The sequence below is a fragment of the Dama dama genome, chromosome 33, assembly GCF_033118175.1.
Source record: "Dama dama isolate Ldn47 chromosome 33, ASM3311817v1, whole genome shotgun sequence".
Classification (NCBI taxonomy): Eukaryota; Metazoa; Chordata; class Mammalia; order Artiodactyla; family Cervidae; genus Dama; species Dama dama.
The window spans coordinates 9,849,704-9,865,112 of NC_083713.1; the positions used below are offsets into that span (position 1 = coordinate 9,849,704).

The 15,409-nt window shown below is 41.8% G+C and overlaps 1 protein-coding gene across 2 annotated transcripts in view; it reads right to left on the reverse strand.

Annotated features, from left to right (window-relative positions):
* The window catches only part of INPP1 (inositol polyphosphate-1-phosphatase), a 38,747-nt gene extending 34,808 nt beyond the window's left edge, over positions 1-3,939 (reverse strand). For both annotated transcript variants that reach the window (XM_061135546.1, XM_061135549.1), the window contains exon 1: positions 3,742-3,939. The gene's annotated coding sequence lies outside the window, so the exon portion shown is untranslated. The remainder of the gene's footprint in view (positions 1-3,741) is intronic.
* Positions 3,940-15,409: the final 11,470 nt, after the last annotated feature.

Here is a 15,409-nt window from a genome sequence, read left to right on the forward strand (position 1 = left end):
CTAAAAACAACCTTATCCCTTCAGTCCTAGCAGTGCTAACAGCTTCTTACTGTTGCAGGATTTGAGTACCTTCACGGTGAGTTGTCTCCCTTCACCCAACCCTGAACCTAACCCTCAGTTTCTGTAAATAGTCAGCTCCATAAAATCTCTTCTGTTGAAGCATCTAAGTGGAAGTTGGTTCCCGTTAAGACAGACTGATGGATTAAAGAACATTGGTGAACACCGTGAAACACAAATCTTTTGTTTTGTATGCATGATATTTTATATCTGAGCTTTCAAGTATTATCAAGGTAATTGTAGAATGATTTACAAGTTTCCTGAAGCAGGAAGTTGAATTACTGTGAGGCCAGTGTTTGGGAATGTGACACTCTGACTATTGTTCCCCACTTCTCCAGACGTTTTTTTTGAGAAGAAACACTCCGTTGCATTTTATTGAAGACATCATACACTACAGTATGGTGGTGTTAAAATTTGATGTTTTCAGTGGACTCTGTAAGAAAATATTCTTAAATACCAAGTATACCATATAAATGAGACAAAAGTCATATATAGATTTGGGGGAAGCTTCTTTCTCATCTTTGAACCAGACCATAGGACATCCCTGCAGAATCCCGGGGCTCTTTGGAACACAGTTTAAAAACACAGACTTGGAGAGTCCAAGAGCCTGGAAGATATATCCTTCAGAAATATATATATTTCTCTAGGTTAGATTCCTAGAATCTCATGGTCAACCATATGATTTTGCAAATTGCCCTTCAAAATCCTCCTCGTTGTGAATGAGCTTGCTTTTCTAAAACATTACTGCATCTATTATGAAATACAACCCCCCCCCCCCCATATTTCCTAGTTTCTCATCATGGTTTTAATTGCATTTTTATTATTAGTGAATTTTTTCCCCTTGTCTATTTGCCATTTGTATTTCCTTTTATCCTTTTCCTTCCCACCTGTTTTTAGCTGCATTTTCATGTTTGACCATTTTTAATTTATTCAATACATATTTCTTCTTTAGTTATTATTTATAAGGAGGATAACTGCTTTGCGATGCACTGGTTTCTGTTGTACAACAATGTGAATGAGTCATAAGTGAAAGTATTAGTTGCTGTTTTGCCACCCCATGGACTCTAGCTTGCCAGACATCTACGTTCATGGATTTCTCCAGGCAACAATACTGGAGTGGGTTGCCATTCCCTTCTCCAGGGGATCTTCCTGACCCAGGGATCAAACCTGAGTCTCCTGCATTGCAGGCAGATTCTTTACTGTCTGAGCCAGCAGGGAAGCCCACATATATGTATATCCCCTCATTTTTGAGACCCCCCTCTCCCTTCCCATCCACTCCAATACAAGACGACGCTGTGTTATATAGCAGCTTCCACATATAATTCCTTGTATCTAGGTATTATGCTAATGAATATAAATGATAAACAATACAATTATGCCTCTGCCCTAATGGAGCTCACAAACTAGTAATATTGTAGTCTGTTTAATTCAGACTGTTTAATTCTGTTAAAATATCCTGTTTAATTCAATTAACAATATAGTGCATATGGCAACTCTTTGTCACATTTGTTGTAATTTGTTATGATGGATTTTTATTATTACAAATTAAAACATTTTTTTGTGTAGTCAAATCTATGGGTCTTCATGTTTATGCCTAGAAAATCCTTTTACAACCAAAGATCAGATCAATATTCACTTTTATTTCTCCTGCTATTTTTCACTATTTGATATTTTAGATTTAAGTCTTTATTGAATTTGTTTCAATATTGCTCCTGTTTTGTCTTGTCTTTTTTTGGCTGGGAGGCATGTGGCTCTTAGCTCTCTGACCAGGGATCAAACCTGCACGCCCTGCATTGGAAGAAGTCTTAACCACTGGACCACCAGGGAAGTCCCTAGAGGTTACTTTGGGAAGCTCTAAATTGACTTCCCCTGGCTCAAAAATCTAGCCAATTTTCCTGACATCAGTATTGAACAGACATCCTTTTCCTACTAATCTTTGATGACAAATAGATGATGTATTAAATTCTTTTATGCACTAGGCTATATTTCTGTATCCTCTATTTGTTTTTGTTCATCTTCATCCACCTCTGGATTGCTGTGCCAAAGTCATAGCTTTTTATTTATTGTATTTATTTATTTGGCTGCATCACATCTTAGTTGCAGCACTCAGACTAAGTAATTGCAGCACGTGGGTTTGGTTGTTCCGTGTAATGTGGGGTCTTAGTTCCCAGACCAGAAATTGAACCCATGACCCTTGCATTGCAAGGCAGATTCTTAACCACTGAACCACCAGGGAAGTCCCTGGCATAGATTTTTAATAGCAAACTGGGTAACTCTTCATCAAAATTCACTTCTTCCAAATATTCAAAATATTTGTGTTTTCAGATGAAATTTATTAACTACTTTTCTGGTTATAAAAATAATGCATTATGAAGACAAGTTGTGGAATCTTTGAGAAAATATGGAAAATGTAAAGAATGAAACAAAACCCATCCCAAATTCTGTGACTGTTAACATTTTGGAGTACCATCTTTTTTCTGTGTGTGTGTGTATATATATATATATTATTTCCACAAATATTACCAAACATACTGTTTTGTAAACTGTTCTTTGATCATCATTTATGAGCATTTCACCATGTCATTAAATATTCCTTTGAAATATGATTTTTAATGACATGTTAGCCAAGGCCTCTAGCATAAGGGTCAATAGAGTAGTGTCAGCAGGGAGTGCTCATAGCCTCCTAGACTCAGTCATATCCTTCACTCAGTCCTATCAAGCTAGCATTGAGGTCACCAGTTGTTGTCACATGCATCAGTGTTGCATGCCTGCCACTGACACACTTCAGAGCTTGAAATCAGCTGTTGCAAACTTGAAATCGGTGTTGACTGTAATCTGCTGGATTGTAATGGATTTTGGAGCATTTGCCACCTATATCGTGTCTGTTAGGCATCTGTAAAAATGACTCAACCATAGGATGTTTGGTAGCTAACAAACAGGCAAAAATGTAGATTATTCACACAAGAACTAAACTTGAATTGATTTAGTTAAGAGATTTTTAGCACCATATTACACAATCTTCTTTTTGTTTTGCTTTAAAACTCATTAACCGATAGGACTTTCCTGGTGGTGGAGTGGATAAGAATCCACTTGCCAATGCAGAGGACGGGGGTCAATCCCTGCTCTGTGAAGATTCCGCCAGGGTAGAAAACGAAGCTGGTGTGCCTCACCTACTCTGGAGCCCTTGAAGCACAACTCAGTAGCCAGCATGCTGTAATGAAGACTCAGTGCCAAACAAAATCATTAATTAATATAAATCATTTATACTTGCTTTAGAAAAGACTGAACAACTCTCATGAAAACAAAGCATATCCATGGTTTACGGAAGAATTAGGGGAAGAAGAATCCTTAACATGTTTGATAGAATATTTAAAACTCCTTGAATTTTTCTTAAATTACAGTGAAATTAACTGAACTATATAAACTAGGGGGCTTTGACTGTGGTATTGAGGGCTACACATAGCTGAAATCCCCCAAAAGCAAAGAGTTAATTTCTAGAACAAGTCATGCAGATATATTTATAGGCACTTCCCAGTCTATAGGAACATAGGCTTATCTCTATCAGAGTTTCACCAGGCCTGAGTGTTTATCTTTACTCTCTCACACTCTACACACACAAACACCCACACACACATATATATGCATTAAATTTCATAAAATGGGAATTATCTTTTTTTCACTTACCTTTCCATAGAAGGGCTGCTTACTGAATTCCAAGATGTGAAACATAATAAATGTCAAATCCTTGAAGTATTATATATGGATACTTAGGATCTGAGCTCTCCTCTGTCTCAGGGGAATTAAAAGCTGGAAACTGGGAGCAAAATGCTCAGAGTAGGGACACTGGATTGCCTTGTTTCATCTGAACACTTTTTAAATTAACTGCCCAGCCCAGTCCCTGCTGATTAGGTGTAGAATTCTCTGTTGTTCAAGTACAAAGGTTAACCTCTGGAGCAAGCACAGCGTATTATCAATGAGTCATTTCCTCCAATTGTTAAACATTCCTCAATATTTTCTTGTTTACCCTAGCTATCCATTGAAAGTCCTAAAATCAACTTTTGTTGGAGACCCCTTGACACTCTTTAGCTTATATTTCGAATATTTATATCCTCATTGCTTTTTCTTTTTTTAAATTTTTTTTTATTTTTTTATTTTTAAATTTTTATTATTTTTTTTTCCAGTGGGTTTTGTCATACATTGATATGAATCAGCCATGGATTTACATGTATTCCCAATCCCGATCCCCCCTCCCACCTCCCTCTCCACCCGATTCCTCTGGGTCTTCCCAGTGCACCAGGCCGGAGCACTTGTCTCGTGCATCCCACCTGGGCTGGTGATCTGTTTCACCATAGATAGTATACATGCTTTTTCCTTTTTTGATTTTTGCTTTGAAATACATTTGCCCAGCATTTTTTTTTTTAGAACTGTTAATTTTATTATCTATCTTTTGGATATTACATGGCAAGCATGAGTATGATACTAATTTCATACGGAAAGGTGCATTAAAATTCTTTAAACTTCTTAGGTATTCAAAAATAGAACTTTAAGAAGCTTGTTTAAGATGTCTAATATGCAGAATCCAATTCTTTCCCCAAACCACACCCTCCATACCTCATGTTACCTAATTATTCTGGTAAAACCTTAAGCCAAGAGACTGGAAAGGCCAGCGGAGACAAGTAGATCTTTCATATGCAAATTATACAGTGTTTCTCTTTTGTTAAGTAACTTCCTTCTATGATCCATAAAGTTCATCATTACTTAGGTAATATTAGGAAACAAGTGTATTTGGCTACATGAGACTGTACTATTAATCCTAACACTTTACAACTTAAAAATAATTTTAGCTTTCATAATGTCTTTACCGTTACTGAACTTTCGATCCTAAGTGCTTTTCATAGAAAGAAAAGTGTTTTTCCCCTACGGGATATGCTGACACTGAAATGTTTACTGAAATGTTTGCTTATTGTGATTAATTTCAGATTTCTACAAACGAAGTGTCATAAATGGAAAGAACACATTGGAAGATTAGAAAGAACATATACTTAGCTCCTGTTTTGGCTGTTATTGTTCACACAGCTTTATTTTTTAATATTTGCTTGTTTCTTTCTTCAACTGCACTTGGTCTTAGTTGAGATACTCTGGATCTTGGGTCTTTGTTGCAACATGCGAACTTAGTTGTGGCATGTGGGATCTAGTTCCCTGACCAGGGATCTAACCCAGGCTCCCTGCATTGGGAGCACAGAATCTTAGTCACTGGACCACCAGGGAAGTCCCCACATAGTTCTTTTCTTCACACACATTTTTCCTCTTTTTTTTTTCCCCCACAAGTTAAATGTATTACCTGAATATACAGTTAAATTTTATCTTGGAAACAGCAACAAATGTCGTTCAGCAGATGCTTCTGTGAGCACCAATGAGTTAATGAAAGTTGCAGACTATTGCTTGACACCAAGATGAGAAAAGGACGCTAATTCCCAGTCACCATCTATGTCTCCACTACCGTTTCTGGTCTCTTGCTCATCTTCCCTTTAAAAAAAAAAAAATTAAAAAAAATTATTTATTTTTGGCTGAGTTGGGTCTTCACTTCTGTGCAGGCTTTTCTTGAGTTGTTCGTGCCGAGACTACCCTCTAACTGCATGCACCGGCTTCTCATTGCAGGGGCTTCTCTTCCCGTGGAGCACAGGCTCTGGGGCACATGGTTTCAGTAGCTGTGGCCCCCAGGGTCTAGAGCACAGGTTCAGTAGTTGTGGCACATGACCTTAGTTGCTCCATCGCATCTTCCCCCACATAAGTGATTGAACTGTTACAGGAAACACACTGATTGGAACCGCCCACCCTGGCCAGGCACCATAGTAACCATTTCACGAGCTGTTTTATGACAGGAGATCCTGATAAGGAATACAGAACTAATAAGCCACCACCAACCGGAAGAGTTCGGGAAAGGTCAAAAGGAGACACCACGTGTCCGTCCACTTCCCAGAATCCCTCTCGCTAGCATCCATCTTGGCTGAGTGATGCGTGCGCCACCAGGAAAGACAGAATTAGAATGATTGGCCAAAGGCCACCCGGAAACTAATCCCATCACCATAAAACCCGAGACTGAGCCACGCGGCAGAGCAGCTCTCCTGGATTCCCTCACCCTCCTGCTCTCCAGCCGGGTGCCCTTCCCAATAAAATCTCTTGCTTTGTCAGCACATGTGTCTCCTCGGACAATTCATTTCTGAGTGTTAGACAAGGGCCCAGTCTCGGGCCCTGGAAGGGGTCCCCTTTCCTGCAACAGAACCAGTGGCTCCTGCATTGGCAGGTGAATTCTTTGCCACTGAGCGACCAGGGAAGCCCCTGTCTTCACTTTAGATAGTCTTACCTTCTGGGTGATTATGGAGGTTTTGCCCTCAACATACTCCAGGATCTAGGAGGAGAGGAGAGTATAGCTGCAGCTGTCTCTAATTTGTTGTTGTTGAAGTCATAACTTAAAACTTGGGGGGAAAAAAAAGAAATCTTTGATGTTACCATTTATCATGAATTTTTCATCAGCTGCATATTATTTCCTACCTCATCCACTCTGAATCGTTTTTTTTTTTCTTTTCTTTCATTTATTTATTTAGGCTGTGCTGGGTCTTCATTGCAGTTCGAGGAAATAGTTTAATAGTTGTGGCACACAGGTTTTGTTGCCCCGTGGCATGTGGAATCTTCCCAGATAAAGTATCGAACCTGTGTCCCCTACCTACATTGGCAGGCAGATTCTTAACCATTGGATCACCAGTGAAGTCCCCACTCTGAATCTTAAAAACACACACGAAACAAATATTGTGATCTTGCCTTCCACTATCTTTTAAAGTGACTATTTTGCTCCTAAATACAGGCAGAAATTTTACAAATTTTGATTGATCTTACCACTAATAACATGGGATGCATTATCTTGGTTTTTTTAATTTAAGATTTGGAGGCAGGGCTCTCAAAGGAGGGTTTCTGACCGTTGAAGCTGCACAGAATACTGATATTCACAAGTTTCTCTTTTGTTACCTCTGTATCTTTGGGAAAGTGAATGTAGCATTAAAAATAGTCACAAACCTCACCAATGAAACACCAGAACAATAAAAATGTGACTCTGAAAAGGACTCAAAGTCTTCTCATATAAGTGGAAAAGCATATGATTTTGACAGTCATTTGATTTTATTCCTCTTCCCCCAAAGAAATAACAAATATTAAGAAATCCAAAGTTCATAAGAGCAAAGTATATGCATACTTTAAATTTTAGTCTTCTTACATATAATTATTACTATGTATGTATGCGTGCATAGTTGCTTCAGTTGTGTCTGACTCTTTGCGACCCTATAGACTGCAGCCCACCAGGCTTCTTGCCTGAGGAATTCTCTAGGCAAGAGTACTCGGGTGGGTTGCCACGCCCTCCTGCAGGGGATCTTCCTGACCCAGGGATGGAACTCCCATCTCCTGTGGCTCCTGCATTGCAGGTGGGTTCTTTACCGCTGAGCCACCAGGGCAGCCCATTACTATGTACAGATGCATACAATTCTAGGGAATTGTAGGGAAACCTCGAGGAGTTTAAAGGCTGTAATTATCACAAAAGGTTTTCCTGATTACATAGTTTCCGGTTGACCTTGCTAACATCACAGTATTTGTAACTCTACTTAACCAAACTTGGTAGGACAGGTCAATTTACACATCTACTCATTTGGGGATGTTTTAGTGGTAATATAAAATATTTATTGCTAAACTGAAATCCTCAAGATGGTATAATATGCATATTTCAAAATAATGAAGCTAATTTGACATTACATATTAGAAACATGCCCATTATTAGAAATATGCAAATAAACATTTGTACTATTATCATGTGCCAAGGCTTATGTTTTTTGAAAAGACAGTGCTTCATAATGTCAGTGTTATATCTTGGGTTGTATATATAAAGGTTAGGCATGAATTTTTATTTTAATTATTAAGGACACAATTGTGCATGCAATATATCAAAATCAAGCAATAAATGAAAGCTCTTATGTAAGAAATCTGATTTGGAGTCACTACCTTAAGGATAAAACATGTCTTTCAATCTTTAATGTGATATAATCACCACCTGGTGGCAACTTACTAGAAACCCAGTGCATGTCGAAAATTCATCCGAAAAGTATTTGGGGAATTACCTACAAAGAAAATGTGGCCGGTTTTGTGTAATGCTTTTTTATGTCCTTAAAAATCACTTTTTGTTGCAAAATAATTATTTACTCTCAAGAGAAACAATAAAAAATATAAGTTGTAACAGAGAAGTAGAGAGTCTTGCCCCTTTCTACTACCACCCAAGGATAACTGCTGCTAACGTTTTGGGTATATATTCTTCTAGAGTGTTTCTGTGCATATATACACAGAATTTTTTTCTAACAGAAACCATCTTTGTTTTTGAAATTTCCTATGTTATTCATGCTCCTAACTTTATCAGCTGCTGTTTGAATCAATACATTGAGCATGGATACTGGCTGATGATCTGAGAAATAACCCATCATTGCCTACCAAATTCACATAATCCTGGAACTCATGAACATCCCCAGTTAAATCTCATGATCTCTGAATCTAAAGTGACCAATTTATAGCTCAAAAAAGTTAAACCAGGGACTTCCTTGGTGGTCCAGCGGTTAAGAATCTGCCTTTCAGTGCAGGGGAGGTGGGTTTGATCCCTGGTTGGGGAACTAAGATCCCACATGCCAAGAAGCAATTAAGCCTGTGCCACAACTACTGAGCCTGTGAACCACAATTAGAGAGTCCGTGGGTCACAGTGAAAGACCTCACATGATGTAATGAGGATTCCATGTGCTGCAACTGAGATCCAAAGCAGCCAAATGAATAAAAAACAAAACAACCTGAGTTCTTCTGAGTAGCCTTTTCTGACTCCTAGACTATGACAAGTGGCCCCACCCTGTGCTCCCCCACTGCCCCATGTACACTCCAAGGCTGCAGGGCCCAACACCTAACTCAGCATCTGGATCATTAGAGGCCCTCAGTGACTAGACAAAGCACCAAGAGACAGGCAGATATACCGCAAGTGTGTGTGAAATTCCATGTGACCACAGAGAGAGGAAGTTGAAAAGAAAGGGCACTCAGAAATGTGGCTCAAAGGGAAGCAATGTTAAAAAATTTTTTGGTCACTGGTTCAGTTGTTAAATTTAAATTAAAAATAATTCATTCCCTCAGTTGCACCAGAGACATTTCAAGTGCTCGGGATCACTTGCATCTGGTGTTGAACAACATGTGTGTGTGTTAAGTCGCTTCAGTCATGTCCAACTCTGTGGGACCCCGTGGACTGTAGCCTGCTAGGCTCCTCTGTCCATGGAATTCTCCGGGCAAGAACACTGGATTGGATTGCCATCCCCTGCTCCAGGGGATCTTCCCAACCCAGGGATCGAACCCTCCTCTCTTATGTCTCCTGCATTGGCAGGCAGGTTCTTTACCACCAGCACCACCTGGGAAGCTTGAACATAATAGTAATAGACAACTGTGAGATTTTTTAGCAACTAAATAATAAGTCAAAAGGGTATACTAAGAAGACTTGTTAACAGTAAAATCAGTAAAGGATGTGATGGTTGAGAGAGAAGAGAGAAGTTACATCTGGAATGAACATACATGATTATGGGTACTAGAATGGCAGCAGTGAGGTGTTAAGAGGAGTGGACAAATCTGAGATAGGTTGCAAAGAAATCACTGGTATGCCTTGATGACTGATTGGCAACGAGAGAAGAAAAAACTATTCAAGAGTGGTAGCCAGCCTCCAAACAGCCCTCAATGACCCCTGCCTCCCAGTAATCACACCCTGGTGAAGTCCCCTCCCACACCGTACCAGGGGTGGTCTGTGTGACCCATAGAATAAGACAATAGTGATGATACCTCATTCCCAAGGTTAGGTTATAAGAGATATGGTGGCTTCTGTCTTGGTGGCTCTCTTTTGGATCACTTGGTCTGGAAGAAGCTAGCTGCTACTTTGCAAGAAACCCTAAAGACAGGACCTTGAGGCTAGAATTGAAGGCTGCCAACAGGCATGTGAGGGAGTTTGGAAGTGGGCTCTTCTGCCCCAGGAGAGCTCTCAAATGACCACTACCCCAGCTAACGAACTGGCTGCAATTTCAGCAAAGATTCTGAGCCAGAACCACCCACCTAAGTCTCTCTCAGATTCCTAAGCCTCAGAATCAGAGACATAATAAATGTTCGTTGTTTTAAGTTGCTAAAATTTGGGGTAATTTGTATCAGCAACTGATAATTATTACATCAAGCACTAATAAAAAGATAATCTAATTTAAAAATGAGCGTGAGAGTTAAAACTGCTACTTTACAGAAAGATTAAAAAATATATGAAAAAGTGCTCAATATCATGAGCTACGGGGGAAATGTAACCGAAAACCACAATGAGATAATACTATACACACACCAGGAGACTAAAAAGACTGACAGCACAAAATATTGATAAGGATGTGGAGCAATCATAATTCTTTTTTTTTAGGTTGAGATATAATTCATGTATAATACAGACTTACCAATTTAAATTATGTAATTCAATGGTTTTTAGTATAGTGCAACCATCACAATGGGCTTCCACGGTAACTCAGTGGTAAAAAATCCACCTGCCAATGCAGGAGATGCAGGAGACTCGGGTTTGATCCATGGGTTGGGAAGATGCCCTGGAGAAGGAAATGGCAGCCCACTCCAGTATTCTTGCCTGGAAAATCCCATGGACAGAGGAGGCTGGCAGGTTACAGTCCATGGGTTCAAAAATAGAGTCAGACATGACTTAGCAACTAAACAACAACAAAAAAATCACAACATACTTTAGAATACTTTTATTACACCAAAAAGAAACCCATATGACTTAGCCATCACCTCCAGTTGTCCCACCACTCCTCCCAAGCCCTGCTGCTAAGTCACTTCAGTCGTGTCCGACTCTGTGCGATCCCATAGATGGCAGCCCACCAGGCTCCTCCGTCCCTGGGATTCTCCAGGCAAGAATACTCCTAAGCCCTAGGGAGCCACTAGTCTACTTTCTATCTCTCTATATTTGCTTTTTCTAGACCCTCATATCAATGGAATCATAAAAAATGTGATCTATTGTGACTGGCCTCTTCACTTTGCAGTGTTTTCAAGGTTCAATCCTGTGGTATAGCATATATCAACAGTTCATTTGTTTTTATTGTCAAATAATATGTTATTGTGGGCATATATCACTTAAAAAAGCACCACTTAGGCCAACTTTTTGTTGATTATAAATAATGCTTTCAAAAAGATTTGTGTGGACTATGTTTTCATTTCTATTGGGTGTATATACAGAAGTGGAATTGCTAGGTCTCATAGTAACTCTGTGTTTAACCATTTAAGGGACTGTCAGACTTCCTTTCTGAAATGGCCACGGCATTTTACATTGCCACCAGTATTTAGGATTCCAATTCCAACACCAACACCTGTTATTATCTGTCTTTTTGATTATAGCCATCCTACTAGGTGTGAAGTCACATCTCATCATGGTTTTGATTTGCATTTCCCTGAAGGCTAATAGTATCGAGCACCATATCATATGATTATTGATCATTTGTACATCTTCTTTGGTCTTCCCTTGTGGCTTAAACAGTAAAGAATCTATCTGCAATGCAAGAGACCTGGGTTCAATCCCTGAATCGGGAAGATCCCCTGGAGAAGGAAATGGCAATCCACTCCAGTATTCTTGACTGGGAAATCCCATAGACAGAGGAGCTTGGTGGGCTACAATCCATTGGGTGGCAAAGAATTGGACATGACTTAGTGACTAAGCAACAACAATATCTTCTTTGGAGAACTGTCTTTTCAATCTGCTGTCCATCTAAAAAATTAGGCTATTTGTCATTTTTTACTATTGAGTTGTTACAGTTCTTTACATATTGTAGATACCACCTCCTTACCATATATATCATTTGCAAATTTGTTTCCCATTCTGTGGATTGTCAGCAACTAGAATTCTTAGTCTAAAATAATACAAACACTGAAAAAGGTTTTAGGTTACATAATTTGCCCGAGGTCATTAAACTCTTAGTGTGCTAGATGCAGGTCAGGACTGAAAACATAATTTGTGGAGCTTAGTGCAAAATGAAAATGCAGATTCCTTTGTTCAAAAATTATTAAAAGAATAGCATTAAAGCAAAGGCATAGTCCTTCTAAGCATGGGGCCCTGTGAGCCACAGATTATACACACATGAAGCTGGGGCATAGGGAGGATTTGAATTTTGGACTTATCTTGGGAAACCCCATGCTTTTCAAAGTAAACCACGCTGATGATTGTTCATTTTTTTATGCACAGTAACTGACGGTGATGTCAGAGTTCAGCTCAGTCACTCAGTTGTGTCTGACTCTTTGCAACTCCATGGACTGCAGCAAGAAAGTCTTCTCTGTCCATCACCAACTCCCGGAGTTTACTCAAACTCATGTCCATTGAGATGGTGATGCCATCCAACCATCTCATCCTCTGTTGTCCCCTTCTCCTCCTGCCCTCAATCTTTCCCAGCATCAGGGTCTTATCAAATGAGTCAGCTCTGAGCATCAGGTGGTCAATATTGTAGTTTCAGCTTCAGCATCAGTCCTTCCAATGAATATTCAGGACTTATTTCCTTTAGGATGTACTGGATGGACCTCCTTGAAGTACAAGGGACTCTCAAGAGTCTTCTCCAACACCACAGTTCAAAAGCATCAATTCTTCAGTGCTCAGCTTTCTTTATAGTCCAACTCTCACATCCATAATACTGGAAAAACCATTGCTTTGACTAGTTGGACCTTTGTCAGCAAAGTAATGTCTTTGCTTTTTAATATGCTGTCTAGGTTGGTCATAGCTCTTCTTCCAAGGAGCAAGTGTCTTTCAATTTCTACAGCCACCATCTGCAGTGATTTTGCAGCCCAGAAAAATAAAGTCAGCCACTGTGTCCACTGTTTCCCCATCTATTTGCCACGAAGTGATGGGACCAGATGCCATGATTTTAGTTTTCTGAATTTTGAGCTTTAAGCCAACTTTTTCACTCTTCCCTTTCACCAAGAGGTTTTTTAGTTCTTCTTCACTTTCTGCCATAAGGGTGGTGTCATCTGCATATCTGAGGTTATTGATATTTCTCCCGGCAATCTTGATTCCAGCTTGTGCTTCCTCCAGCCCAGAGTTTCTCATGACGTACTCTGCATATAAGTTAAATAAGCAGGGTGACAATACACAGCCCTGACGCACTCCCTTTCCTATTTGGAACCAGTCTGTTGTTCCATGTCCAGTTCTAACTTGCTTCCTGACCTGCATACAGATTTCTTAAGAGGCAGGTTAGGTGGTCTGGTATTCCCATCTCTTTCAGAATTTTCCACAGTTGATTGTGATCCACACAGTCAAAGGCTTTGGCATAGTCAATAAAGCAAAAATAGATGTGTAGCATAGTCAATACAGCAGAAGTAGGTATTTTTCTGGAATTGTCTTACTTTTCTGATGATCCAGTGGATGTTGGCAATTTGATCTCTGGTTCCTCTGCCTTTTCTAAATCCAGCCTGAACACTTGGAAGTTCACAGTTCAAGTACTGCCGAAGCCTGGCTTTGAGAATTTTGAGCATTATTTTGCTAGCATGTGAGATGAGTGCAACTGTGCCATAGTTCGAGAATTCCTTGGCGTTGCCTTTCTTTGGAATTGGCTTTCTTCAGTCCCAAAGAAGGTGATGTCAGAGGGTGATGGCAAATAGCAATTTCCCACAACTGGTTAAAAACTGAACTGGAAGTCAGGAGTTCTTTCTGTTGCCCTGTTTGACCTCTGTTCAATGAGTATTTGGTAATTATATTTGAGGTAAGCAGAAAGGTAATTTTGGACCAAAGCCTTGACAGCATATCCACAGATGTCAACTTGCTGAGACTAACTCCTTCAAATTCCCTCTCGCTGAAATTCTTCCTTGAGTTTCTCCTTCTTAATAAATGTATCAGTGCTTCAGTGGTGATGAAATGTTTGCTGGGGGACATCTGGGTGCATCAGGTCGCAGAGGACCAATTTTCTGTATCTATGTAATAGTGGATACCAGTGGATGAGTTAAATTTTGGTTTCATTCAACAGGAGGCTACTTTCTAAGTGCAATTATGCTTTCACTGATAACAGTAACTTAGTTCAGTTGAAGACATATCTATCACCTCTTAAGGAGACAATTCTTGTCTGTTATTAATTAAGAAAGAGTGGGGAATTTATAACTTTTCCAAAAAACTGTAAATATTAATATTTCAATACTAATATGAAAGTTCTGCTAATATTAGGCTAGCAAAAAATTACATAAATGTCCTCTTTTTATCACATATATTTCATCCATTTGATTCTCAGAATAGGAAGTAAGTTTATATTTTTTAAAATTAAAAACAAAAATTTTTTGACCCCACCGGCAGGCATGCGCGATCTCAGTTCCCAAACCAGGGATAAAATTTACGTCCTCTGAAGTGGCTCGCTGCGCAGTTTTAACCACTGAACCGCTAACAAAGTCCTAAGCTTACATTTTTAATTTTAAAAAAGACCTTAAAGCTCCAGAAAAGTCTCTCCTGTCACTCTTCGATAGTTAAACTAAGCGGCTTTTTCCAACAGAGCCCTTAGCGAGCAATCTCCTCCCACGCTCCCTATCAGCCCGCCTCTGCTCTCTGACCGCGTCTTCAGCCGAGTCGACCTCTGCCTCCAACTGGGCCCCGTCCCGGCCCCGCCCCCGGCCCCGGCCCCGGACGCGCCCCCGGCCCCGGCTCCGCCCCGCCCCGCCCCTGGCTCCGGCCCGCCCCGCCCCGGCCCCGCCCCGCACGCCCCGGCCCGGCCCCGGCATCCCCCCGGCCCGGCCCGGCCCGGCCCCGCGTCGTCCCGCCCCCGGCTCCGCCCGGCCCCGTCCCGGCCCCGCCCCCGCCCCCGGCTCCGCCCCGCCCCGCCCCTGGCTCCGGCCCGCCCCGCCCCGGCCCCGCCCCGCACGCCCCGGCCCGGCCCCGGCATCCCCCCGGCCCGGCCCGGCCCGGCCCCGCGTCGTCCCGCCCCCGGCTCCGCCCGGCCCCGTCCCGGCCCCGCCCCCGCCCCCGGCTCCGCCCCGCCCCGCCCCTGGCTCCGGCCCGCCCCGCCCCGGCCCCGCCCCGCACGCCCCGGCCCGGCCCCGGCATCCCCCCGGCCCGGCCCGGCCCGGCCCCGCGTCGTCCCGCCCCCGGCTCCGCCCCGCCCCGGCCCCGGCCCCGGCCCTGGCTCCGGCCCGCCCCGGCCCGGCCCCGCCCCGCACGCCCCGCACGCCCCGGCCCGCCCCGGCCCGCCCCGGCCCACCTGCTTTCTCTCGGCCCATTTCCTCAGCAGTTGCTCTCGCCCTACCCCTC